Below are 27,865 nucleotides of genomic sequence, written 5' to 3' on the forward strand. Positions count from 1 at the left end.
GAATCATAGAAATAAAGGCACATAGGTTTGTGTGTTTGACTACTTTGTTTTCCTTGGAGACATAAAAAAATGCTGGGGTGGTTCATATGTTTCTTTGGTGGTATGAAGGAGCATCAAGAAAATTAGAATATAGCTCCATTCAAGTCTCTAGTTTGGAATTCTAGGAGAGATTTTCTGTGTCAGATTTGCCCTCTGAAGTTGAAAAACTTTAAATTAAGGAGGAGGACTCTACTGAACTCTGTGGCCTCTACACTTGTCCCAGTGACACAGTATTTCCCTCTAAATAAAAGCATGAAATCAATAAAATCCAACAGAACGTATACTTATATCCTTTACTTGAAAACCCTCTGGTGCATTCAGATTATTAAAAGCTGAAAGGTCATTAACCGCATTTCTGCTAAAAAAAATCCCTCTTGCATTTCCTTCTTCCACTATATTGTTTTACAATATGTTCTTCTGGAATTTTATAATTATTTTATAATTATGCTCTTTTTTAATGTGAAAAATCCATAGCAAATACATCCCCTTTTTTCCATATTAATTAACTTTTTGCTTTGTAGTTAGGCATGGTATACAATGCAAATCTGAATAAAATGCTCAGATTTGGGTTGCAACACATACAGAAAATTGGAAAGAATACAGTTTCTTCAAAATATTTTGCAAAAGACATTAGTCCCACTGCAGAAGCCACTTACGAACAATATTATTTGTTAGATTTATATCCCCCATCTTTCCTCCAGGAGCTTAAGGAAACATGAACAATGTTCTTTCCCAAACCATCTAAGGTAGTCTGGGTTAATAAAATAACTGATCCAACTCACCCAATGCATGAGGATGGATTTGAACCCGGGTTTCCTTGATTTTAGTTCAGAGCACATTGGCTCTCCAGCAGGAATATTAGTTCCTTTCTCCTTTTATTAGAGCTATCTTTTATTTCCCCACTCTTGAGGAACTCTTGTTTTCAACTGTTATGAATATTGAGAAAAGACATAAAACATGGATACAGAAGCTAACTAAAGCTTGGTTTCCTAACCTATGAAGTAGGGGAGATGCAGACAGTTCCAGTGGAGTTGTGAGAAAACTTTTAGATATATTGTTGCAATAAATCCATTTTCCCAAAGTTTCATTGTATTGTTTTCATTGTTTGTGTTCATTTTGGTACCTGGATTTTTAAGGGTAATGTGTACTTTAAAATTATATTACAGGGAGGCATGATAGAAAAATGTTGAGGAGTATTAAAAATTGATTTTTTTCAGAACTGAATGAAATAATTATATCACAGATTCCATTTGGAAAGTCAGTTCACTTGGGGGAAAGGTCTTCCTGTAGATATGCCAAAGGGTATCAAATAATTGGAGTGATTCAGAGACATCTGAATTGATTCAACTATTAATCTGCATCAAAATCCCACTTCAGAAAGTGGATTTGATTCAGAAATTCAATCAAATTATTATTTTTATTTGTTATTCCCCCCCCTCCTAATCTAAGCTCTGAACAACACTCTGTTAAATGGTATGAGCGTTAGTATGAACAGGGCACCCTTTAAGTCTGTTTTCCCTGTTTGAAGTCAGGAGGAGTTTGGTACCATAGCAGGTTTTTGGAATAAATATTAGTAATAGGCATAAGCTTTCATGAACTACTTGCTCACTTCATCTGATGCATAAACTGTAGGATTTAAAGAGACCTGGTGGCGCAGTGGTTAGAACGCACTATTGCAGGCTAACTCTGCCCACATCCAGGAGTTTGTTCCTGATGGGCTCAAGGTTGACTCAGCCTTCTATCATTCTGAGGTCAGTCAAATGAGGACCCAGATTATGAGGGGCAATATGCTGATATTGTAAAGCACTCAGAGACACTATGGAGCAGTGTATAAGTCTAAGTCCTATTGCTATTGCTATGGCCTGAGACTGATGTATGTTATTTAGTAGTCCTTCCCTCAATTCTGTTGTTAATTTTCTTCAGCCTAAAACAGCTATTTTAAAATCTGTAATGGAATGTCCTGGGAAATCCTCATTTACTTTGTTCTTGCTTTGAATTCTGACATCAAACCTAATTCTTTTGCTTAAAGTCTCACCTGTTTGCCCTACATAGAATCTGGAGAGGCATCAGTGACAAATGATGATATATATCACAACAGAGGGAGGGTGTGTGAAGACCCCTCTGATCTTGCATGTAAAATTCTGGAGCCTGTAATGATATTATCGGTATAAATGAAGGGCAAAGGAGACATCTGGACTTGTTGCAGGATCTGGCTGCCATGTAACTATCATTGATGCGTTATTTGTTGCTTATGAAAACCTGTTTCAGGCTGGGTGGTTGTCTGCGTGCAAGCATGGATCTGTCACTCAGTAAGTGTGTTCCAGAAGAGCAAGTTTTGGAACTATCAGTGAAAAGACACACTGCTTTTCCTTCTCTGCTTAACAATAAAGAGGAAGAAAAGAAAAAGAAGCACCAAGGAGAGTTTATAAATAAAAAACATCATTGCCTGGGTTTTCCATAAAAATTTTTTTGAATAAAGCAGTGTGATTACACAATAACATACTCAATCTGAAAGTACCTAATCTACATTTCAAAAGAATTCTGTTCATTTAAATAAGGAAATGGGATGCTGCAACACAAAGCACCAGTTTTACCTTTATTTCTAAAATGCTCCTAGGTCAAACATTGGTCCTGTTAAGGCAACTGCAAATGAGGGCTTTGCTCAGAAAGGGGAAAATAAATCAGCATTGAGTCACTGCTGTGAAGCAGATGCATGTGGAAGCTTGGGATGATTGTCTCCTGCTATTTAGCAACAGTTGCTGCTTGAGGGATGCACCCTATGATTCAGAAGGCAAGAATCATTAGGGCTCTGTAGCCTCATTACTCATGGATTGGTCTAGTGGTATCTGATACTGTCAAGGAATTCAGGAATCAAAGATACATTTTCATTATTTATACTATCATTTCTTCACAGGCTGAGAGACTGAATTCAAAGCACCTGAAGGCAGGACAAGAAGTAACTGTTAAAATAATTGCTTGTTAAAGAGAGATCCAACCTAGTACGTAAGGAAACCTTTTCTGACAGTGAGAACAGTTAATCAATGGAATAGTTTGCCTCCTGGAGTTGTGGGTGCTCCATCACTGAAAGTTTTCAAAAATAGACAGGACAACCATTTGATTGAGATAAGGTCTCCTTTTGAGCAGGGGATTGGACTAGAAGACCCAAGGGATCTTCTACCTTTTATGTTCTATTTCAAAACCTGATAAAAATTCCCAAGTGAAATATCGGATTTGGGGGGGGGGGAAGAGATTCCACTCTGCTCTTGAGTGTCAAAATCCCATCTGAAGTGTTTTGGGGCTGCTGTTGAGAGCACCCTCCACATTTAATGCTTTGGACATAATTTTTGTCATTCCCCCAGCTAAACGGAATAGAGCACTGTGGCTGGGGGACTCTTGTTTGTCTGACAGGAGCACTCCGTCGTCACAACCAAGGCATGAGTGTCTTGAAGGTCGTCTTCTGTTCCAGAGCGGTTTTTCAAGCTTTTCAAGCCAAATTGAAACAGGATCCAGCGCCAGTCGACATGATTAACGTTTTACTTCAGGGGGTCTTCAAACTTGGCCCTTTTATGACTTGTGGACTTCAACTCCCAGAATTCCTCAGCCAGCTTTGCTGGCTGAGGAATTCTGGGAGTTGAAGTCCACAAGTCATAAAAGGGCCAAGTTTGAAGACCCCTGTTTTACTTATTGACGCCCAGAGAAGAGTTAAGCTGGCAGCATCGCCACGTGCGTCGGGACCAAGGTGGCAAGTGGGTGTCCTAGAGCAGTGTTTCCCAACCTTAGGAACTTGAAGATGCGTGGACTTCAACTCCCAGAATTCCCCAGCCAGCATAGCTGGCTGGGGAATTCTGGGAGTTGAAGTCCACGCATCTTCAAGTTCCTAAGGTTGGGAAACGCTGTCCTAGAGGAGCTCAGGGAGCATTCCTTCGGCGGCCTGGCCTTGGGAGCAAATCAAGCCATCCCTACCTTCAAGATGGCCCCCCCACACACACATACACATGCACACATTAGACCCGCAGGTTATTTTAGCATTGCTCCGAACACGCGACTTCCCTTTGCCCTGAGCGAGCGCCCCCTTCCGCGGAGGCGACCACACCTGTTATCCATCCGTCTGCGGGTGGAGCTCTCGGCTTCGCCCCGGGCGGGGAGAGAAGGGGAACGGGGAGGGGGAAGAGCCTTTTTTCCCGGGTACAGCTGCGGACTTGGAAGCGTCGCCTTTTTTTTTTTTTTTTCCCCACGGCAGACTCGGCTGACCTTTACGCTCCCTCCCTCGGCTTTTTCGAGTAGAGCAGGCAGAGGCCGAAAGGGGGCAGGGGCTTTGTGAGCATGTGCGGGAATACCAGTTAGAACCGGTTCAGCAGCGCAGGCGAAGTCGGCGGAGGCTGGCAGCTGGCGCAGTAGCTCGGCCAAGCGGCCTGCCTTCTTCCTTCCCTCTCTGCCACAAGCGAGGGAGCTCGGGGCTGCAGAGCGCCCGCCCCCTCGCTGCCATTGGCGGCCGTCGAGGTCCGCCGTCGTCGCCCGGCCTCCCTTCCCGGCTTCCCCATCCCGCTCTGCTTTTGGCACGCCGCTTCCACGGCCAGCGCCCGCTCCCGTTTCTCCCGCTGTGGCCGGGCGCGGCTCGAGGAGGTGGGCGTGGCCAGCCCTGGGCTTTAACAACCCCGACGCTCCTCCCCTTCAAAGTACCTCACGGGAGCGGATGGGCTGGCTGAGTGAGTGTGAGGGAGGCGGGTGAGTGTACGTTGCCGAAGCCTGTTGTGCACCGCGGCATATTTTTTTTTTCTCTCTTACTTTGTATCTTTTTTTCAGCACCGGTCAGATCGTCGTGGTCGGCAGCCGTAGTGCCGCTCCTTGCCCTCGCCACGGTCTGAAGCGCCACGGCGGCAGGCCCGGCTCTGCCACCCGCCCCATTCTTCCTTTCTCGACCCGGACCCGTTTGTTGTTTTCTCAGTGAGCAGAGTGGAATCCGGCTTTGCCCTTCTTCCGTAGCGCCATTCCTCTTTTTACCTTCCAGGGCGGGAAAAAAAGGCCGGTTTCTTTCGTTTCTCTCTCTCTCCCTTTTCTCTTTCTAGTCCCCCATCCTCTTTGTGTCTCCCATGGCTTTGTGTCTGGAACTATTTAAACAATGTGAGTGTACAGAATTTTGTGGGTTTTCTCCTCCCTTTATGGCATGCAAAAATAAGGATTGGCTACGCGAGCATCCGTGCACTGCTCAAGGTTGTGCTTTTAGTTAAATTAAATGTGTCCTCTCTTTTTTCCCCCCAATGTTTCCAGCTGTCATTTCGGCGCTTTTCGTGCGTGCGCAGATATAATACAATACGCTAGCTGTGGCTTTTCAGTACCAAAGAGAATTGCCCGTTTCCTGTTGGAAGTCAATGGCTTTCAGATATAAAGCTGCTGGGAGTGGGTGGGTGGGCGGGCGTGGTAGGTAACTCGCCTTATGTAGGAAAGGGCTCTTTTTTTCCCCCCCCGACTGCTTTCTCCCACCTCCTTCCTGCCGATTCCTTTGGCACTTTCAGCTAAATCCTGAGCTTGGGCTTCAGTGGTGGGGAGATATAAGTCCTCCCTTCCTCGGTGCATGGCTCTGCTTGAATGAGAATATTGACTCTGATATATTTAGCCTGCTATTGGCATTCCAGATCATGGCAGGATGTGATATCATTTCCCTATATTTATGCTGTGCCATACTGAGCATCAGTTTTGTGTGCATTTGTCTCGTGCTTTGAGTGATGGAAATGACACAGATTGGGGGTTAACTAGCTAGATTTGCCTCGGTAAGGCAACTGCTAGGATTCTGATAAAAGCTGTAAAGTTTCACACTGGGCTTTCCATGGGGTGACATTTAATTTCTCTTGCCCCAAACTGCAAATTTGTACAGTCAGAATTATGAAAAATGCACTCTTGGGGGATTATTGTTGAAGGTTGTCAGAAAAGGTGAAAGGTAGTTTTTCACCTTGCATTTTACTTAAAGCTATGAAATTGGAGAGTGGTATAAGACCATAACTTCTTTTTTTGGTGGAACTGAACAAGAGTGCATTTGAGATTCTTCCTTAAGTATTAATGCGCTAAGTAAATGAAAAGCAACATTAGAGCCTAAAAAAGAAGTTATTGTCTAAGTGCAAAATAATATAGTTCTCTTATCTATTGATGCAGCCTTTGAGCCTTTTGCTTAGTCTCTAAGTATTGATTAATAACTAGCAGCATTGTATTTATGAGTGTATGGAGATGTATTAAATTGGATGTGAATAAACTATTCACTGCTTATACCCACCAAGCTATTATGTTTTTAAATGTTGCTTTCTGCTTCTCGCTTCATTGCCAGATATTATTCTTCATGAATAATTCTCTAAGGAAGTAAATGATCCTTACACAAAGCTGCTTTTTGGCATCTCTATTCAGCTTAGAATGAGATAAGTATGCCTAAGGCTGTTTATTCATGTATCTCATGAACTGGACTTCACTCACTGAAAACTAGGACTGCAATACATTTGTTAGATTTTAAAGTCTCACCTATACTTCTGTTGGATTTTTTAAAAATCTCTGATCCTGATTTCCTTCAGTCACTGAAGGAAACCTTATCTTCCAATTAGCCATTTTTAAAAGTTATTTACATCTCAAAGATTGCTATATGTGAACTGTCAACTACAGCTAAAGAAGTGGTAATGATCTGCTTTGTTTATAAGGAAAATACCTTTGAAGTACTGCATCCTCTGAACAAATGAGCCTCTAATTGGCCAGAATCCTATGTTGCTTAGCTTGGGCTACCTTTTCCTCATGAGAAGTTTACTAGAAGGAACAAATTGCTACATGGTGAAATGGGCCTTTAGGGAGTAAAGTTATCTTGCAAGGAGTAATTTTAGAATGTGGAATGAACCATACAAAAATTCCAGAGAATGAAATTTTGAATGAAAAATATCATTCTAAAACGGAAGAAACCAAGCAGTGAGCTTGAATTCACAAATAATTCTAAAGACATGATAGAATTCCAGATAAAATGAATCCATGTCTATGTAAGCTGATAGGAGCATTACAATTCTAGAAGTCTTATATTACAAGTGTGACCAGGCAAAAGCTTAAGTGTTCCTACATAATGAAAAATTCCAGTTGGCCAGAGAACATTAACAGAAGGGAGATACCTGTTATGGGGGTGATCCGTGTTCTCCAATTCTGTCCCATTCTGTGTTCAGTGTCTATATCTGAAATCTAAACCAAAAATTATGTTATTTATGGACTGACCTTGTTTACTAAGAAATGCTAAATTGCAAGCTGAATGCATATCCTTTGGTGAATTTAGATATTATTCAGCTTTTATGTTCTAAACACAGAAATGATAAATATTAAGTTTCTGAAGTATTGAGATTTTTAAAATAGTTGCCAAAGTTCAGACATTTGGTAGAAATAATCTCCACATTAGTAGAACCAAAATTAAATGTAGCATTTTACTAAATGCTAACTCAAGTAAATTCTAACTTGGTTTAAATTTGATGGTAAATTAGCATTCCAAAAGCTGTTCAATATCCCATCAAATTTACCCTCAAGCCATCTCCTGGTTTTGCCCTAAATAAAATTGGGAATGACAACACATGTCTATCCAAAAGTTCAGAATATTTGACAGTACTTAACAAATGAAATTTGAGATTCAATACCTGATATTTTTCACTTGTTTCTAATGGGTGTTTGTGCACTTAAACTAATGATGTGTTTCTTATTCTGGCTGGGTTGGGTTTGGTCAACTTGGATTCTTGGAGAAGTGGATATGATTATGTTGTAAATTATATACTATCTTTATAGTTCTCTTGAGAAAGGCATGTGGTAAGGATATTATTTGCTCTGAAGATACAGACTATTTCAAGAAAGAAAGAGTACATAAATATATGTCTTTATTAATGTCGGTGTCATTACTGACATGTTTTGGAATGATAATCCCTGCATTATTAAACTTTTCTTTTAGACATTTAGGTTGGGAGTTATAGCTGCTTGATATTTTTTAAGAAAGCAACTAGTTGAGGAAGCTAATATAAGACAAATTAGAAGATGGACAAGAATGTAAAATCCATGAATAGTATGTCTTTTGCTGTTTAAGGATAGCTTGGTACTTCTGTATTTCTTGTTACTGAACTTCTTTAAGATGTTTCATGTTTTCCATTCCCTTAAAATATAAAACTAAAAATAGGTTCTTAGTATGTAAACAAATGCCTCCAGTTTTAGAAGGATCTAGACCTGTGTAAAGTAAATTGAAACTACAACACAAAAAGCAGGTAGTTCTCTTGACAAGTGAAGTGACAGGTAACATTTTTCATCTAAATCAGGGGTGTCAAACTGCTGGCTCACAGGCTGGAAATGGCGCCCACCTTATTGCCGGCAATGGTAAAAAAGTTGTGATACATCACAACACGTCACATGACATTGTGAGTTTGACACTCCTGATCTAAATGATTTTCTGTATTTCGCAACATTCAGCAGACTATATGCAAACATTTATTCATTTATCATATGGCACAGAGTACACGGAAAACACTAATAAAAATATGTAAAAGGAGCACATAATACTATGATACATGTATGATGGAAATATGTAGTCAATTTTGTAAGGTATGAGGAATTCAAGAAGTTATATATAAATTATAGATTACATTTTGAAGTACACTGGTGCATGAGAATGGAATAAGTGTTCTGTATATTAATATCTAGGGGGCGTGATGGGTAAGCAGTTAAAGACATTGAGCTTGTCTACTGGAAATGACAGCCTGGGTTTGAGACCCAAGTGCTGTGCAATGGAGTGAGCTCCCATTACTTGCCCCAGCCAGCTACAGCCCACCTAGCAGCTAGAAAGCATGCAAATGCAAGTAGATAAATAGGTACCACATTGGTGGGAAGGTAATAGCTTTCCATGAGCCTTGGTGTACAGTCATGCTGGCCAGATGACCACCATTTCGTCTTCGGACAACGTGTCTCCCTCAGCTGAAATGAGCATTGCCCACTACAGTGAAGAGAGTGAAGTGGACACGGGAAACTTTTACCTTTTAATATCTAGGCTAGATATCAATAGGGAAAACATGATACATTCTCTATCGTATTTAAAGGAAAACATTTTTAATGTCTGCCTAAATAATTAAAAAAGATGGCTGTTTGTTTACCAGGGCTTATATTCATTTTCATCCAGCCTTCTTCAACCTTTCTGCCCTGGAGTAACCCTTGAAATAAATTTCCAGTTTTGGGGAACTCCTGCATTTAAAAAAGAGCAAAAAAAGTCCCATACTTTCATAATATGAATCCTTTCTAATATTCACAGCCCCCATTTTACAACATTTGCAGTAGCAGCAAAATAGAAGGCCAGCAGTTGAGCTGTGGCAGTGTAAAAGTTTTGCTACTGCAAGTGTTAGATTATACACAAAGTTCAAAAAAGCTTTTTGTTTCCCAATCGACCTCTTTTGGTTTTGGTTCAAATATCATCTCGCACTTTTATTAGACAGCTTTACAGAAGCTCCCATCACAATCACAAATATAATAAGAATAATAATGGGCTAGTTTAAAGAACTATTCTAGGAATTTAAAGTACATAAAGTGTATTTGTACTCTAAAGCATAATGCAAGCATTAGCTTTACTGAAATGATGAATAGACAAATTGTCTTTAGAAAGTCTTAATTTCTTTTTCCTTTGGAGGAGAAAAGTGAACCTGTGCCAAGATCCTGTTGCCTCCTTAGCTGAGTGAACAAGCTTAACTGTATATCTTAGGCACTGCTGTTTATTCATCTGAATAGTGAATCATAATTAAAAGAGAGTCTCTCCCAAAGCACTCCAATTTCATAATTCACACCTGGTAGCATTGTCCTTTTGCCTAGAATGAAACAGATTGGAAGCTGCATCAGTGCTCCTGTCTGTGTGCTATGGAATAAGATTAATTGTACCAACATCACATGGGATTAATGTGTGCATGCCATTGCTGTGGGAAGAGTTTTAACATTAACTCTAGTCATGAATCTGGGATTTAATTGTGTTAATAGCTGACAAGGAATAAAGCAGGACTGCCATGATTCCTGTCTATCAAGAGCATTGAATCTGCTTAAAATATCAGAAACTTGCAGTGAGCACCATGGCGATCTGATGGTAGAGGGGCTGTATTTATGAAGTGAACCAGGGTCAGATGCTGGATCTATACCAGCAAAATCTCTCCAGCGGTAGGAAAGATCATTGAGATAATCCATGTAACTCCAGACAGCTACTCTTCATTAGTAGACCATGAATATGAGTAGACAGGAGCTATCATTTGCAGTTGGCTTTTGAGTTGCGTGGAAATCCTGAATACCATCAAGCTCACACCCAAAGCACAACATTTAAAGGACATACCAAGTTTTAAGGAATGAGTCTCATTTCTTAAAACATTTTGGATTATTTTTTAACTGTACTGGAAAGATAAAGGACCTTTGAATCAGCAAGGTTGCATAGTATTCACTGGGTGAGTTACTTGTTGGAAAAAGATCGTTTAACTATAATTTTAAAGCTTTAGAAAAATACTTTTTATTTTTATTTATTTTGGAAAGTTAAGAGATTTAAGGGCGAGATAGATTTGGAATATAGTTTTGAATTAGAGGAAATATTCCACTGGAAATGCTGATTGTTTAGCTTTTGGGGTTTTTTTTAAGAGGAAACATGACAATGGGACTTTGAAAATTGGACACTTCAAAGAACTAGAGGACAATTCAATCATTTGGTTAATTTAAAAAAAGAATGGAGCAACATTCCTTAATAGAGGTTTTTGAATATTGTCTTAAAATTAGTTGATGTAATAGCCAAAGTTTGTGTCAATGAAGTTACAGAAGATCAAGTTATAATGGATAATTTTGAAATTAATTGAAGGTGGACTTAAATGTGTCAATCAATTAGAAATGTATGGAGGAAGATGTATTAGATACACATATGAAGCTGATAAATGCTTCACTCCCTAAAGGAGAAGCACAATTATTAAACCAGAAAATTTACTTGGATAATGTTTTCTTACTGGATCTATAAAGGAGCGCTGTTAAGGTTTTGAAAAACTTTATAAGATACCACCCCCACCCCCCCAAAATTACAAACTTTATTTATTGGATGTACAAATGAAGTCTGTTAAAGTTGAACCAAACCCAACTTACTATATATACTACTATACTATATATATTATATTTGAATGGGTTAAAAACTACAAAAAAATTAGGGAAGGAATACAAGGTTGGCTTATTCAAACAAGATTAAACTAAAAAATTAGTTATATCTGGTTTTCCTTATTGGACTGATAAAGAACAAACAATGAGGCTTTTAAATTTCGTATTTTAGTTAAGAGATTAATTTTGGATGAAGAGAGTTCATGTTATACTTAGTGATAAGATACTAACATTGTTTTTATTTGCTGGGATGATGGGGGAAGTTACTTTTTTCCTTCATCTCTTTTTCTTTTATATGTTTCGCTTTTTTGTATTCTTTTTTCTATTTTTTGTAGTTTGCATTAATTTTTATTCTATTTGTAATTCCTAACAAAATTATTTGGGGGGGGGGAAATAGAAACTAAGTGCTTAAATATAGTAGAAATGGTTAAAGTTTTTGGAGCAGGGCAAAGTTTTCTAAATATGTAATGTCTTTCTGCAAAGTAAAAAACATTCTGAACTTAAGTACTGAACATATTGCAGGGCATTAGGCAGGTATATTAGATTATGCAAGGGATTAGCAAATGATCTGAGCGAGATTAGTATCTTGGAAGTTCAGGTGTCTTTACTGGTTCATGAATTCTTAGATCCATTTGGAGGTAGTAGGAACAAAAACATGATTTGTTGTATCACTTATAAATAAACTAAATTTTGTACATGAAATATTTAATTTTCATTTTGTATAATACAAGTATTGGATTTTCAGTTTAAGACTATAATCATGTCATAATAGAATATAATAGAGCTGGAAGGGACCTTGGAGGTCTTGTAGTCCAGCCCGCTGCTCAAGCAGAACTTATACCATCTCAGACAAGTGACTGTCCAGTCTCTTCTTTACAATCTCCAGTGATGGAGCGCCCATGATTTCTTGGGGTAAGCTGTTCCACTGGTCCGCACTGTCAGAAAGTTTCTCCCTAATTCCAGGTTGCTTCTCTTTTTGGTCAGTTTCCAACCATTGTTTCCTGCCCTCTGGTGCTTTGGAGAATAACAACATAAAGATTTGAACCATTATTTGCATAATTTTTCTATTAGATTCAAAATATCATCACTCATTTAAAAACCATTGGATTGCTGTATATGTTTTTATATGTCCTCTTTTCACTATCATTTAGGAATTACCGGTATGTGTTGGAATTTTTAAGACTAGATAGCAGGAAGGTAACTTGCTAGAAAGCAAGTAAATGCTTCAACTGTGCATTTGCTCCTCTGAAATTAAATCAGCAGGGCTTGTTTTGAATTACTTATGTTTAGATACGTGCTGTAAAGGAGTCAAATTGTGTAATTTTTAATGAGCAAAGGAAGATGTAGTGAGATACATAGGTCCTTTGCAATAATGGATTGCATTTAGGCAATTAGAGCTGGAACAATTCTGAAGAAGTATTTCTGTATTACTAAAGAACATTGATTCCACAACAGTACTACATTACTGAAGCCATGCCAGGATACTTGCTTGGCTGTCTGTGCCAGAGATCATGCCTGATGTGCCAAGAGATTTTGTTACAGCTTCTGCTCTTAACCCAACCCATGTACAGTTTGCATTATGACCCAGTTAAAACTGATTTATTATGAATGGGTCACAAACCCATTTGAAAAAGGAAGTTTCAATATGTAGTCCTCCAATTCTTCCAGTCTATGTGAACAGTATAATGTGTTCATATAACTGAAATTTAAAAGCATTTGATTCTAAACCAAAGAGAGAACATTCCAATTCTGTTATTCTGTGTTCTAGAGGATTGACCTTGCTCTGGTCCCAATGTGTGCTTTTTAAGAGTCAATGTTCTACAACACTATTTGCTTCCTTGGCCAATTTAGGATTTATGGACTTCAAGTCCCAGAATTCCCCATGCATGCACCTTAAAGTCCATGCATCTTAAAAGTTGCCAAGGTTGAGAAACATTGCTCTGAAGTAGGGAAAACTTCGGTCCTATTTAAAATTGGTTTAATATGTGACATTTGGGAAATGTATCTAAAATCATGCCCACCATTTGATGTAGTACAGTTCTGGATGTAATTTTTAAGATTCCATTAACCTTTCAGTAAACTAACTTTACCTCCTTTGTTCTAGTAGAGGTGCGGTAAATTTACAGAACTACAGATTATATTTGAAAAGTGTCCCAAAGATGTTTTTTTTTTCATGAGGCAACTGAATTTTGTTTTTCTTTGAAGACATTTTGCTTCTCTTCCAAGAAGCTTCTTCAGCTGGGGAATGGGAGGATTTATACTCCTTGCAGACAACTGTTCATTTGCATTCTTTTAGTGAGTCATTAATGCTACCTGGAGTCTTATCTGTGTTCTCAGGGTAACCTTGAGTGGTGCAAATGTGTGTGGATCCTTCTAGGAACTGTTGACTGTATTGTAGACTGGAGATAGATGATGTTGTATCCCTCCCCCTCTGTTGAGAGAGGGCAATTCAATTTTGACATAAATGGCCTCTTTGACCCCTCTTTCAAACCAGCGGTCCTCTCTGTCCAAAGAGCGTTGTCTTCAAAAGAGTGGCCTTTGTCTTTTACGTAAATGCAGATGGACTGCTGATTCTTGGGTTTGTTCTCCTAGGTTGTGCCATACGTTTATGAAGTTGTTTTGTTTCCCCAATGTACAGATCTTCACATGGCTCACTGCATTATACTGTATATACCACATTGTTCAGTTTGTGTCTGGGTGTTATATCCCTGGGGGTGGACAAGCTTCTGCCTTAGTGTATTCTTGGGTTTGAAGTGTGCACATGTTTTGTTGGCTGAAGATCCTCCTGAGCTTTTCCAATATTCCTGCAATGTATGAAATGACTGTGTTGCTTCATTTATTGTTTTCTTCTTGGTCTATTATGGATGAATTCCTGCTAGGTCTTTTTTGAGATTTGATGAAGGCCCACTTGGGATAGCCACACGTTCTGAGGGCTTCCTTGATGTGTTTTATTTCTTTTTCTTTTCTTGTCCAACCCAAGGATAAAACACCCAGCGTCCTGGGTGAAGTCCTGGGTGAAGTCAGCATGCGTGACAAGACAGCCAGCAGGGACACTGGACTCTGCTTGCGCGCGCACGTAGGGGGCGGGGCAGGGCTGCCCTGTGGATTTAACGCTGAGTGTGTTCTGGCTTTGATGGATGCATTCAGGTTGTAGATCAGCACCTGGTCGGCCTGAGCCAGGCCGGGTCAAGGTGCAGCGGGCCAGTCCTTCACTCTTTTCAGAGCAGGTCCCCGGGCTGGATGGAACCACATGTCGGGCCGCTTCCGGCCCGTGGGCCTTCTGTTTGACATGTCTGGTTTAGAGAGATTAGAGCAAGTCAGTGCTTCTGATTGAAAAGGATGGTTTAGAAGTCAATGAGGCATGAATATACCATCTGTCTCCTGAAGTATGTTTCCTGAAATATTTTCAGAAAAGTAAACATCCTTAAAAGATGGTAGGCTTCTAACCAGGCACTTATGCTGAAATCTCTGGCCAAAGAAATCTTCCTGGCTTTTGCTCTAGTTGTTCATTTTCAAAGTAATCCATATACTGTAGACCTCTAGGCCACTCTGATTTCTTTAACTCATTAAAATTGTTTAGTTCACATAAGAGATAAAGGTTCAGTGTATTTGCATGAAGCAAGGTTTTCTGATCATAAGGCTTTAAATCCTAAGTTTTTCATACTCTGTGAGATGTGTGTTGACTTTGCACTGCAGGACTTGCACTTCAAGAGTCAGGCAGACTAATGACTAGATTTATATACTCAGTATTCAGACTCACAAGGCAACCAAGAAGCACTGCATCATTAAAGGCATCACATTAAATTGGACCAGCTAAGTACTCCTTAAAATAATATTGGTGCAGATAAGATTTTGTGAGACTTTTAAAATAAATGTACTTAAATATGCTTCTTGTGTTTAGGAAGCATGGACACCAACAATATTTTTCTTATAAAAAGGTAATGGGGGAGGTGCTTTTCACCATAAGTTATTACAGGCAATGCTACTCTGCCTTTCAGATATGTTCAGTGTGGCATGTATAAAATATTTCTATAGCACTGTAAACAGCAACAAAATTATTTAAAGCTGTAGTCTTAACACTGAATGGGAAACAAGTGAATTATTTTTGCATGACAGTAGATTACAAATACTGGTACTGTATTTAAAGAGCTAGTCATTATAAGATGCTTTGGTAATCACACTGAACTGTGTTAAATCCAAATATCTACTAATTGCAACTGTTATTTTTAATTAAAAAGTGAAAATGTGTATTTTTCTAAACAAATGCTTTAGAAATATAGGCTTTAATAAGAATGCAACAGCAACCTATCTTTTTCAAGCAGGTATCAACATAGCATTGGCTATCTGCATAAAGGCAGTCCATTTTATTAAGAGATACTTGTATCCACCTTCCCTCCAGGGAAGAGTAAACTCTGTTTTTCACCCTTCCTCCACTGTCTATGGAGATTCAAATAAGGGAGAATATTGTAGCTCAGGGTTGAAATGAAGGGTCCTTGGTACTTTTTGAGCTTGTCTTCTTGCAGATGTTTCATTACCCAAATGTCTGCAAGAAAACAACCAAGCTTGGAGAGCACCAAGGACCCCCTCACCCTCTCATCGTCTTGGTCGTGGTTATCCCAAAGGTGCTTTTCAAAAGGTGACTGGATTTTTTCCAAGGAAAAAAAAAGCAGGAAAGTCCAGTTGCCTTTTGAAAAGCACCGCCGGGGACTTCCTCGGTTGATTCTAGCTTTTCGTTCTGTGGATATTGATAAGCTATAAAGCTGAATAATAAAGATACCTTATATTACAAATGAGCCAACCATATTAGTAGTTCAAGGTGACCTGCGCACTCGGTTGGATAGAGTAGAGGTAATCCTGTCGTGCCACCATCTCCAGGAACTACTAGTCCCGGGGTAGGCAACCTCGGCTCTTTTATGACTCATGGACTTCAACTCCCAGAATTCCTGAGTCAGCATAGCTGACTCAGGAATTCTGGGAGTTGAAGTCCATGAGTCATAAAAGAGCCGAGGTTGCCTACCCCTCGACTAGTCCAATGAGGCCAGAGAAATTGACCCGGTTAGCGCCCCAGCAAGGAAAGTTGGAAGCAACAACGGGGGAGAGTTGAGTATTTTTATTTTATTTTATTTTTATTACATTTATATCCCGCCCTTCTCCGAAGACTCAGGGCGGCTTACAAGCTTAGCATGTTGACCGTTCTGGAACTGAAATCGCCTGGAATCCCGGCTCCAAAGGAGACCAAGCTCTTTCCACCAGCAAATTTAATTCGACTTCGAAAGAGATTTTCAGCAGGCCGCAAGGCAGCCATTGCAACGTTACGCCCCCTTCCCTCTGCAGCGGAGAGAGAACCTGGCTTCCTGTCTTGCCGAGGAAAGTTTCGATATGGAGCGATTCGCTCTTCAGCGGGGTGTGTGTGTGTGTGTGTGTGTGTGTGTGTTGCAGAGGAGGTGGGATAGAGCGCAAAGCGCCGGCCGAGTGTGTGTGTGTGTGTGTGTGTGTGTTGCAGAGGAGGTGGGATAGAGCGCAAAGCGCCGGCCGAGTGTGTGTGTGTGTGTGTGTGTGTGTGTGTTGCAGAGGAGGTGGGATAGAGCGCAAAGCGCCGGCCGAGTGTGTGTGTGTGTTGCAGAGGAGGTGGGATAGAGCGCAAAGCGCCGGCCGAGTGTGTGTGTGTGTGTTGCAGAGGAGGTGGGATAGAGCGCAAAGCGCCGGCCGAGTGTGTGTGTGTGTGTGTGTTGCAGAGGAGGTGGGATAGAGCGCAAAGCGCCGGCCGAGTGTGTGTGTGTGTTGCAGAGGAGGTGGGATAGAGCGCAAAGCGCCGGCCGAGTGTGTGTGTGTGTGTGTGTGTGTGTGTGTTGCAGAGGAGGTGGGATAGAGCGCAAAGCGCCGGCCGAGTGTGTGTGTGTGTTGCAGAGGAGGTGGGATAGAGCGCAAAGCGCCGGCCGAGTGTGTGTGTGTGTTGCAGAGGAGGTGGGATAGAGCGCAAAGCGCCGGCCGAGTGTATGTGTGTGTGTGTGTGTGTGTGTGTTGCAGAGGAGGTGGGATAGAGCGCAAAGCGCCGGCCGAGTGTGTGTGTGTGTGTGTTGCAGAGGAGGTGGGATAGAGCGCAAAGCGCCGGCCGAGTGTGTGTGTGTGTGTGTGTGTGTGTGTTGCAGAGGAGGTGGGATAGAGCGCAAAGCGCCGGCCGAGTGTGTGTGTGTGTTGCAGAGGAGGTGGGATAGAGCGCAAAGCGCCGGCCGAGTGTGTGTGTGTGTGTGTGTGTGTGTGTGTTGCAGAGGAGGTGGGATAGAGCGCAAAGCGCCGGCCGAGTGAGTGTGTGTGTGTGTGTGTGTGTGTGTGTTGCAGAGGAGGTGGGATAGAGCGCAAAGCGCCGGCCGAGTGTGTGTGTGTGTGTGTGTGTGTGTGTGTGTGTTGCAGAGGAGGTGGGATAGAGCGCAAAGCGCCGGCCGAGTGTGTGTGTGTGTTGCAGAGGAGGTGGGATAGAGCGCAAAGCGCCGGCCGAGTGTGTGTGTGTGTGTGTGTGTGTTGCAGAGGAGGTGGGATAGAGCGCAAAGCGCCGGCCGAGTGTGTGTGTGTGTGTGTGTGTGTGTGTGTGTTGCAGAGGAGGTGGGATAGAGCGCAAAGCGCCGGCCGAGTGTGGGAATTCCTCGGGCGGCGGCGGCGGCGGCCCCAGAGCGTGCGGAGGAGGCAAAAAAAAAAAAAAGTCTTGTGAGCATGCGGCTCGGGATGCCAGCGCCTTCCTCTCCCTCCCATGAGCGAGGCAGCGCTGGTGACTCAACTGGGTTCCAGCTGGGAGGGCGAAAGTTTGCTCCGAGCCTCCGGCGGTGCCTGCTCTTGCCTCCTTTCTCCACCCCTTCGCCGGCTGGCTGATTCTCTCTCAAGCGGCTCAGCCGGATTCGGTTCTGGGCTTTGTAACCTCGTACGGGGGGGCAAAAAAAAAAAAAAAAAGCAGGCAAGCAGACCGCGCGGCTGAAACCCGTGAGTAGACTTTCAAAAGGTTGCCGCGTAAGTAGATGCTGCCTTTTCTTGGCCAGGACGGTTGTCCCTTGGACGCCCTTAAGAGTAGTAACGCAAGACTGGGGGGGGGGGGAAGGGGGTGTGTGGTAACCGCGGAGGTGCCGCTCGATCGAGGACTTTGGGGTTCGAGCGATGAATCGGGTGTGACTGAGGTCGGGGCCGTTTAAGCGAAACTGAAATAACAACTCCAGGAACTTGAGATGGACGCCACGTGAATCACAAGGGGTGATTTTTGTAAGGCTTTTATTACTAAATTAGGACGTCGTTTTCAACTGTAAATCTTCCGCCCCGAGGGAAGATGATGGTTTCCCAGATAGCCATGTTCAGGGGTAGGCAACCTCGGCTCTTTTATGACTCGTGGACTTCATCTCCCAGAATTCCTCAGTCAGCTATGCTGACTGAGGAATTCTGGGAGTTGAAGTCCACGAGTCATAAAAGAGCCGAGGTTGCCTACCCCTGGCCATGTTCATTGGGTTACTATATCGGGACGGCCCCCAGATGGCAGTACAGAGTAAATATTTATTGCACCTAGAAGAGTAGCAAAGATTCTAGGGTTCAAGATTTGATCTTTTGTAAGGAGTGTGTTGTTGATCCATTGGTGATGATGCTCTCGGGGTTTCGTTATCATTTGAGTGTTCTGTTCTAGCATAAATGGAGTGAGAAACACTAGAAAATATTTAAACTGAAAAGTTATGGCCTTGGCAAAGCTGAAAATAAAACAGAATTGAGCCTGATAATTTCAGTCTTAGTCCTATTTATTCAAGACTGCTTGGGCAGCTTAGTTTCATCCAGTAGGGGCTAGTGACCTATGAATTGGAGGCGTTGTGACTGATTACATAATTGTTTGGTATGTTGTTATGGCTGATTTTTCATTCTGTCATTCTTAAGATACTGAGGCAGTTTGGAGAAAACTTTGTCTTATACAAATTAATGATATCTTGCTAAACTTATGTTCTGCTTGTATGTTTCATTTATTGGTTAGATTTGTATCCTTTTCCTTCAGGAGCGTAAGGGAGGCTACATGGACCTCCCAGCACAGCAGCAATGCTGTGAGATAAATGGGACTAAGAGAGAGAGGGAGAAACTGGAGCCTCCCAGTTTCTCAAACCACACCTCCACCAACAGTGGTAGGACAAGCTACTGTACAGTGGCACCTTGGTACTCAACTGCTTTGAAACTCATCACATTTGGTGCTCAATGCATTTTGACACAAAAGTTTTGTCCTGGTACTCATTGTTTCGTACTCGATGCACAATGTCATTGTCGGCTGCCTTGTGACTCACTACATTATTCCTTATGGGAAAAATTGGTTTGGTACTCAACGTTTTTGGTACTCATTGCACCTCCTAGAACCAATTATCAATGAATACTGAGGTGTCGCTGTATATTAAACAGGGAGCAAACCCCATACTCGTTAGCACTGATGATGTTACCTAGTTGGGTAATGAAAGACCTGCAATCAAACAACCAAGCTTGGAGAGCAACAGGACTCCATAGTTCAACATATTGTATATGTTGTAATATATTATTTTATTGGAGGGAATGAGTGACTGGTCCAAAATTAAGCATCTCTCAGTTTTGAGTAACTGTGGCTAAGATGGACTTGAACTTGGGTCTCTCCAGTGCAGCATGCTGATTCTGCGTCAATATATAAAACTACAGTATGGATGTAGATAAACTTAGAAAATAAAAGACACTCTTTTATGCATTTCATTTAGTTCTGAGTCTCCATTTATGGTTCAGATAATCTTGTTAATTTGACATTCAAGTAGTCTCTCATCCTGTTGCTGTTTCTAATTTATATCTTATCTAGGTTTGTGTTTTATATTAAATTCTTCTGTATCCCTGCATCACTCTTAAGTCATTGTACATTATTGGCTTAGCTAGTTTCATGAACACATGTTGTGATTTATTTAGTAAATCATGCATACTGCAGTGCGAGAACCCAGTCACAGTTATCTCCCACTCAATGTTAGTTACAGAATAAATATTTGTTAGCGTATGTTATATTTATAACATTCCTTTGCTTGTTAGACACAGTATAAGTATGAAGTATTAAACTGTATCTCTTGATAAGTAAGCATTGAACTGCACTCCTGTTATTTTGTACAGTCTCGTTAGTGCATATGGCAATTCATGACATAGAACAGGGGTCGGCAACCTCGGCTCTTTTATGACTCGTGGACTTCAACTCCCAGAATTCCTGAGCCAGCATAGCTGGCTCAGGAATTCTGGGAGTTGAAGTCCACGAGTCATAAAAGAGCCGAGGTTGCCTACCCCTGACATAGAAGGACCATAACTGAAAACAACAGTCAAAAATATCCGTCTAAAAATGAGTGTCAGAGAATGTCCCATTCTTAAAACATTTAATGAGAAATCTTGATTACAGAACTTCATTTTCCCAGCCCTAATTCTGGCAGATCTTACAGTCCTGTTCTTTATAAGACAGTAATTATATTGCCATCTTATTAGCTCAAACCTTGAGAGATGACTCAAAAGCAAAGACAGAATAAGGTTGTATTATGATAGGTATGTTCAAACTCATAGGCTGTTTTAAGTGGCTTCTCAAAATTGCACAAACAAGCGACTTTCTTATGCTTTGTTTTTGTCTGATTAGCTTTTGATTAAATGCAAGTGCACGGTTCATGAATAAGATAAAATACTAAAGGGACACACTCTTGTTACTTCCTAGAACAAACAGGGTAATTAAGATTGTCACTTTTATATATTACCTGAATGCTCCCCACTGTATCACTTTTCAAACTGTAAGTTATTATTGCTGAGGTTATAGATCACAACTCAAGCATTTTGCATGTAGAGGAGCATTGTTCACTCTGGAATTTATTATAACCATAACCTTTTTCCTGCAGATGTTTTCAGTTAGGTTTGATGTTGCTGAAAATAGTCTGCTGTGTATTTTAAGTCAACTAACTTGCTTGCTAACTTTCAACAAAAATGGAATATGGATGATAGATTTGCCATCCCCAAGGGTTTCCTGAAAGATACAGGAAAGCAGGCAATGTGAATTGAAGCAAGCAGCTAATCTCCTGTCGGGTGGGCCAAATTCTTGGGCAGTCTGAGTTGTAAGAATCCAAGAGGCCGCTAGTGGTGTTTATTCTCTTCAGTTAGTATCATACGAAACTTTTTTCTTTCTTAAAGCTTCTCTGAGGCCTTACAGTTGCTATTCCACCATCTGAGCTTCACCTCCTAATTACAGGTAGTCCTCAATTTACAACAGTTCATTTAGTGACTGTTCAAAATTACAGTGGCACTGAGAAAAGTGGCTTATAACCAGTTTTCACACTTGAGACCGTTGGAGCATCCCCATGGTTATGTGATCAAAATTTGGATGGTTGGCAACTGACTCGTATTTATGACAGTTGCAGTATCTGGGGTCATTTGATTACTTTTTGTGTCCTTCTGATAAGTAAAGTCAATGGGGAAGCTAGACTCACTTAACAACCTTGTTGCTGATTTAACAACTGCAGTGATTCACTTGACATGGCAAGTAAGGTCATAAAATGGGGCAAAATTCACTTAAGTATCTTGCTTAGCAACAGAAATTTTGGGCTCAATTGAGCTCATAAGTCGAGGACTACTTGTATTGCTTGTATGAAATGTAGTTCTAGATTTGAATCACTTGTGAGATGGGCAGCTATATAAATATGACAAATGAAATGAAATTATGATTACGTGGCATCAGATTGTTGTCAGTTCTTAAGTGACCACATAGGTAGATTTTCTATCATCCAGCTTTCTACCGGTTAACCTCTTCTATTATCTTCCACTTTTTCCAATATTAGAGCCTTCTGCAGCGAGGTAGGTCTTTGCATAATGTGTCCAAAGTAGGATAATTTAAACCTTGTCATTTGTACCTTGAGTGAGAATTTTGGGTTGAATTGTTTGATGATCCATTTGTTCTGTTTTCTTGGCTATCTATAGCAGGGATGTCAAACAGCCGACCCTTGGGCCGGTTGCATCCACCCCACTCCGGCAATGCAAAAAAACGCACGATACATCGTGACATGTCACATGACGCAGCAACTTTGACATCCTCACCCAGAGATGATGGAAAGTGGCTATTCAGTCCTAGTCACCCTGAAAACTATACCACGTGATGCTTAATCAGCAACCTTTTTAGTTTTCATTCTCTTTCCTCAGTCTCCAGACATTTATAGGAAACTTACAAGCACTGCACGAGCACGAAAAGAATGTATTCCTTAGAAAGTAATGTTTAGAAGAAGCAGATCTTTAAAAGGGTGTGTAACTTCAGTAAACCTTTGACTGAAATGCCTCTTCAGAGTAGCATCCTGAATCAAACATGTCTCCACCAAAAAAAAGTATATGAATGACTGCCATATTCATCTGGATAATAGAGTTTTCTATACATGGGCAAGTGCCCTTTTCAATCTTCAACTTAGCAACCATTCAAAGCTACAGTGGACCTTCCCATAGATACTTACGAGTTCAAAGTTATGATAGCTAACCCCATGTAACCCCTATGGTTACATGATTGCATTTTGGGTGTATAATGGCTGTTTGCATGATCCTATAGTCATGTGATTGCAATTTACAGCATGTTTTGCCAGAAACTGGTGTTTACTTCCAATTTCTAGCAAAGAAATCGCTCATTGTTGACAATTCATTTTACCACTGCAAAAAAATCTATTTTAAAATCAGATGCAATCATGTCATGACCCACTTAATGACCAACATGACTTGTGACCATTATTTGGGGGTCAAGTATGGTTCCAAGTCAAGGACTTGTGTTGATACCTAATGTTCCTCAGATTAAGTTGTGTGTTTAAGGGAGAAAGAGATCAAGTGATATACATTTGTGTGCGTGCATATACTATGTGCGGTAGTATATGCATGCACACAAATGTATATACTTTTTAAATTTTTTAAAATCAGTTTACATTCATTGTAGTCAAGGAGCTGGTGTTCTTTGCTTTCCTGATCATAAATGTTTGAATTCTTCAATATTTGAAATAGTATGATGTGCATTGTATGTATATATAAGTGCATAAACTCCAAAGTCTTTATGGCTAAATTTCCATTATAAAACAGTATTTTTATTTTAGGTAAATCTAAATATAGTTGGTGGTGTTGAAACTCATTACATTGAAATAATTGAGCTTATTAAATTGTACTTCTCTCATTTGTCTCCCTAGTCCTAGGCAGGATCTAAAGCCAGTTCGGTTACTTCTAATTGGTCATCTCTTGGACTGATTCAGACCTTCAACAGTAGCAGTAGTTACCATAGAAACAGTTTGTGATGTCACTGTCTGAGAAGGGAAAGTCTGATCCTGCAAATAGACTTTGCAGATCCTACAAACACACTTTCTTCATCCTTTTATTACTAGATAGTGCAGAATTGAAGGGAATGTTATTTAATATCTGTCTGTAAAATGCTGACTTGGTTGACACAGAGAGACAAAAAGTAGGGAAAAATAAAATCAGGAGAAGGAAGTTTAAGGATAACTGTATATACCTTAAATTGAACTGATTTTGACATTGTTTTGAATTTTTGAAGTATTTATGAAGCCATGGCTCCTGGGATTTGCACTGGGTGAAGAATCCTACACTTCATTCTTGGAGAGAGTTGCAGTTTTCTAATTTTTAAATACATACAATTTCTTTCTATGTTTGTGTGTGTGTGTGTGTATACATGCATAGTGATAATAAAGTAAAAATTGAAGATAAAGCTAAAAGTGCAAGAAAGGGCAAAAATAAAAGGGAAAAGATTACAAAGAAGTAACTTCTGATCTCCTTTATGTCAGTTATATGTACAATTATAAATTTACCTCTTACCGGTACTTTAGAATTACAACGTAACTGTCTTCTTTCTATAATCTATATAATCATCAAAACCATAAATCCTTCAGTTTTTTAATTTATGCAAAAAGCCCATAAGGGCCTTCCAGTCAGCAATAAACATAAATATAGCCATCTAGATATCAATTGAGTGGCTATATAAATTGGTTTAATGAATGAATAAATAAATAAATAAAATTGTCTTTGATCAAAGAATTTAGTCGTCATTGGCATGTTTCATCATTTTTTTTACCAACGATTCCTCTATTGTGCATATTGCCAAATCTTTCCGTCTTTGTGCAGCCTAAAACTAAGTTGTTTTTTAAAATGCTATTACTCATTTTATTGACACTGGGCTAATGTTTATTGTGAGTGACATTAGTATCCGTCAGGCTATATTTCAATAACATTTGATACATTATTGTCTTTGGCCTCCATACAATACAGAAACAGCAATTTCCATTCTCCACTTCTTCAAGGGCAGTAAGTAGAATAAAAACATTTTTCAATTAATTTTCTTTCAGTAATCCTCATGCATTAGTATCTTGGAGCTTGTAATTATATTTGCTCATATGATAAGTTGAACGCTTTGCCAGAACCTATATAAAGTGGAAAGTTTATGTAATCTAACTTGACTTGCTACGTACCTTAAAGAATGAAATAAATACTAAAAACAGTTGCTTATGCAATTCTTCATTCTTGGTAAAACATAGAAGAGTAAAGCTGTATGAAAGTATACCAGCTGTGGCTTATTAATGCATTTATTTTATACAGAGCTGGAAACTAATATTACAAATTTTATTAGAGTTGCACTTTAGGGTATTTCTAAGAGTCCTGCTGTGTATTTAAAGTTTTCCAATTTGTTGTCTCTAGATGTGTTGGATTTTAACTACCAGAACCCCTAGCCAACATGGCCAGTGCTACAACTAAGGATGTAGAACTTGGTCTTAAATAACAGAATGGGGAATGCTGATCTAACTCTTCCAATCCACATATAGTAGATTCTGCAGCCCATACTATTTCTTTAATGATACATACAGTTCATAGAATTAGGGTGACCTTTCAAAGGGTTCTCTAAATAGGTGGCTTTCCAGTGTCTGTGCAAATGGCTAGTGAAAACTAGATCCCTTTAGCCAATAGATAAACAACTTATGCTTATAATTATATGTGACAGGTTCTGAGCTAAACAAAGAAAGTTGCCATTTTGATAACCTTTCCATCTCTTTCAATGAGATAGTATATATTTTGTATTGTAAGTATCAAATATCATGCACTCTCAGTGAAAGACTGTGAGGCAGTTGATTCCACCTATACCTAAAAGGTGCAGCAATTTTAGCAGTAGCAAACAAAACTTGGGTTTGGCAGGTATTTGGTTGTGAAACTACCTTGGTAACAGGCTAGCAGGTGATGTGCTTGTAGGCCATAGCAATTTTAGTTTGATGTGAACATTACTTTTTTCTGGTTATTCCTGTCTAACATGGGAAAACCCTGCACCCTGAATTGTATAACATGGCTGAATATCTAAAGTAATGGAAAAACTGCATTGCTTCACATAGGGTAAAAAGGGAAAATTATGTTGCTCATTCCTTTGAAAAAACAAGAAAACAAGAAATGTGTTGTTAGCGCTCAATGTTTTTCTTCTGACCTCTTCCTTATCTTAATTGTTTGCCTGTGTGCTGTTTTGTGGGGAAAATGCAGATGCCACTCCTCTTGTCTATTCCTTGGGCACCAGTATTTTCATTTGGGCATAGATCTTATGTCTTTCTGGAGTGAGATCATGTGGAAATGATGCCTCTATATAACTGGCTTATAGAATTTAAGGAATTATTGCTATATGTTACTCTATATAACAATGGTTTTCCATAATATTTGAGATTTAGCATACCACGTTTGACAGTCAAACACTACCTGGTTCTATGCTTTCTCCAGTTGTTTCTGCAAATGTGTTGAACTGCAACTCCTGTAATCCCCTGCAATATATCCAATGGGGTGTGAAGTTGGGGAAGGAAGGAGTAAGATAGTAAAGTTGACTAAATGCCATTCATAAGTATTATACATTGAAAAGAGCACTGTCCCCTTTCATATAGAAAATATTTCTTCTTGCACTTCTTTGTGAAACAGATTTATAGATCACAAACTCTATCAGCTATTGCCCTTAGCACATAACCCAACACAACATAAAATTGCCACTGCTGTATAACATCAGTATTTGCTATAAATAAGAGGAAGCATACATCCTCAAATAATTGTAAAGAATGTTGAAAAATAAGAAACACTCTCAAGTCACTAAAATGCAATACTTTTAATTAGTGATATCTATAAAGACACCACACTGGTTGAAAGAAAGCAGTACTTAATAATTAATTTTTATTTATTTATTAGATTTGTGTGCCACCTATCTCATCTAGAGGCAACTTTGGACATCTTACAAGCATTAAGAATGGGTAAACATTAAAATGATAGAACAGTAAATAATGATAATTTACAATAGAAAGATGTGGAGGGGAGCACAAAGTGCATGGGGATTGCTCTTAATCTGATAAATCAATAAATAATAGGTTTGGATGCTAACATCTTGAGGCATATATTATTCAAAAGCTATATTAACTTCACAGACACAGTTCATCCTCTCTGCATCTTCCACAAAAAAATGTAAAAGATCATGTGCTCCAATTTAGTTTGGCTGCTGAATTTAGAAAATGGGTTTGGGGGAATATACATAGCTTCTCATGTTACATTCACCCCACTCTTGCCTCTAGTATCTCCCTGCAATCTCTCATCCAAATACTAATCAGGTCTGATCTTGCTTAGCTTTCCAAGATTGGTTTCACTAGGTGCTGTCAAGAGGAAGAAGCAAAGCTTGACAAGCAAGCGGTTGGGGCAAGGTTAAATGCCCATTATTATTTATAGTAGTTTCAGTTTACTTGAGAGTTAAAAGGGCTGGCTGCAGGCTACATATTCAACATAACTATGTAGGTTGACCAGTAATGCTTATAATTACAGTCATGTATGTTACTGGTAGAACATAATTCAGTTTTGTAATGCATTGTTACAGGTGGACATAGTCTCATTTTTGCCTGTATAAGAATTAAATGTGAGGAAATTCAGTCTGTTTACTTTTTGAGATGAAATAGAACATACCCCAGTCCAGGATTAAAATTGATTTTGTGATTTAGAAGGATCACTGCAATCCTCTTGTTAGTTTACTACAGCTACAATATTTCATAACTTGTTCTGGCTAAACTCATTGCTTTAGTTGTAGGCTGTGAAAAATCTTCCCAAACAGGAATGGCAATTCCAGCAGGCAGCTGTCTAATGAGAATACAAGAAACCTGTTCCCTAAGCAACTAAGTATGTGGGATGCTGCTAAGCAACAGCCATCTGGAACCCAGTTTATATTTCTTGGAATGTACCAGCTATTTGGCTGGCTTGGATATTTGCATACAGTTGTAGCTCTCGCTGTTATACGAGAAATCTATTGGACCATCTTTTCAACTCAGTTACAATTGTATGTTAATGTGTCTAAGTCAGTATTACTCAACCTTGGCAACTTTAAGATGTGTGGACTTCAACTCCCAAAATTCTGTAGTCAGCCATGAAGTCTACATGTCTTAAAGTTGCCAAGATTGAGAAACACTGGAATAAGTAGTCACCCAAAACTCAGCTTGAAGGAATCTTTACTTTTCTCCTCTCCAATGCATCCATACTCTATTTAAAATCTTGATTGGCCTAAAGGTGATATTTTTTTGTCTTTTGAGCTCAAGGTAACTTACGTTTCTATATAGCTACCCACAATTTTCAATAATTTTTCAGAAGGTGTTTATTTTCTCCCATCTTTTACAAGTTGTTATGTGTACCAATT

General features: G+C 39.8%; 1 protein-coding gene across 4 annotated transcripts in view; it reads left to right on the top strand.

The window, feature by feature from the left end:
• Positions 1-27,865, top strand: part of DLGAP4 (DLG associated protein 4) — a gene marked incomplete at its 5' end in the record, with an annotated part of 143,634 nt that overhangs the window by 80,843 nt on the left and 34,926 nt on the right. The window contains one exon of one of the 4 annotated variants that reach the window (XM_083358990.1): positions 18,071-18,147. The exons of the other annotated variants lie outside the window; for them this stretch is intronic. Of the gene's footprint in view, positions 1-18,070; positions 18,148-27,865 lie in introns of those variants that run through there. 4 annotated transcript variants of the gene reach the window in all.

The sequence above is a fragment of the Vipera ursinii genome (genome assembly GCF_947247035.1).
Source record: "Vipera ursinii genome assembly, chromosome: 3".
Classification (NCBI taxonomy): domain Eukaryota; kingdom Metazoa; phylum Chordata; class Lepidosauria; order Squamata; family Viperidae; genus Vipera; species Vipera ursinii.